Source organism: Bactrocera latifrons, unplaced genomic scaffold (assembly GCF_001853355.1).
Source record: "Bactrocera latifrons isolate USDA-ARS-PBARC rearing strain unplaced genomic scaffold, ASM185335v1 scaffold_0, whole genome shotgun sequence".
Classification (NCBI taxonomy): Eukaryota; Metazoa; Arthropoda; class Insecta; order Diptera; family Tephritidae; genus Bactrocera; species Bactrocera latifrons.
In genome coordinates, this window is record NW_017534406.1 from 953,192 (window position 1) to 954,796 (window position 1,605).

Sequence of the window (1,605 nt, forward strand, 5' to 3'; positions counted from 1 at the left end):
TAAATTAAATATTATTTTTGTACCTACCTTTAAATTTATATTACTCAATAATTTCCATTTACTCAGTGGGAACACGTTTTTTTTTTTTCAGTATATTTATCTAATTTGTATTCTTTCGTCATTTCATTGACTTGCCTTGTTGTGGGCCATTTTCGTTTTTGTGGTTTCTACATGCATACGACGAAAAAACATTTTCTATTCCGATTTTCTTATAAGGAATGCGCACGTATCGAAGAAAGTGTTTTTTGAACCAACTAGGTAAAAGTTTCCATTAGCTATTTGGCATTTATGGTCTCTGTTGTTGTGCATATCCATACTGGAAATATTACGCAACAAATGTACAAATATCTTTTATAGGTTTTACGCGAAAGAAAATGAAAGTTATTACGAAAATTTCAATTTCAAAATTGATTTCATAAATAAAGACACAGGTCGCCTACTGTGACGCCGTACATATGATAGACCTATTGGCTATTGTAATGCTCGATGGGCGTTCAGTTCAATAAAGATCTGGGGATGTCAAAGCTTTTGCGAACTTTAGGAGTGCTTGATTTCTAATATTATTTCTTCTTGAACTGCGAAACTTCTAGATATCTAAGACGTGTTCTAGCTAAGATACTTCAGCATAGTAAGTGTGATGCCAGTAGGTTGTTACCTTTCATTAGGCCAACAACCATGACGCATTCCTTTCGACACTTGAGTAAAAAGCATGCATTACTTTCGGAAACTTCATTGTATTATATATTGCTTTTAGCGGCTTACATATTTCCTGTACTAGTAAGCCTTTGTCCAACTTGAAGAAATCAGAACTAACGGCGCGGTCATCGGCCTACACCAGCGGTTGTAGAATTGAAGAAGTCGCACAATAGGAAAGTAGTCTTGTCTTAAATATCATTGGTATCGAACGGGTCCTTCTATATGAACGATTTTTAATGAATTGTTTAATATAAATGGAATGTCTGCTCTCACTCTTTATCTTCTAGAATTAAACAACTAAAGCGAGGAAAGGAAAAACTGTAATAAAGAACGAAATAGCTTACAAGAAAATATTTATGTATTCTAATTGTAAGGAACCTTCTCCGCCATTCATACAAGAACTCTTTTTTTTAGCAGCATTAGGAAAATATGCAATATCTATTCCATATGCGCAATCAATGTTCTTAAAACACAACACAAAAGATTTTTGTACCACCCTGTATGGTTTTAAAAGCTACTGAAGACCGTTTCTGCTGCTCAATCACAATAAAAATCATTGTTTGTCAATATTTACCTCTTGATTTTTATGTCAATATACTGGAATTTAGGAAAATAAGGTAAAAAGCAATTAACAACAACAACAAATGKCAATAAAACGAGACGTTTTCACGTGAATCGTAACGTTTTAAAAATAAATGTCAACGCGGATAAACAAATACGTAAAAGTAAAATGCGCAAAACAGCATTAAAGTAAAAGTCCTTGCAGTGCAACGACCTTGAATGAAGGGAAATAAAATACTTGATAAGAGCCACAAGCAAAATTGACAATGCACATGTGTATAAATATTTTTCAACTGGAAAAACAAATAATTTCATATATTTTTGAAATTTTATTTTTAATTTTCATTT

At 32.5% G+C, this 1,605-nt stretch overlaps 1 protein-coding gene across 1 annotated transcript in view; it reads left to right on the forward strand.

Annotated features, from left to right (window-relative positions):
- Window positions 1-1,605, forward strand: part of LOC108976062 — a 31,762-nt gene that overhangs the window by 726 nt on the left and 29,431 nt on the right. The gene's annotated exons all lie outside the window — the stretch shown is intronic.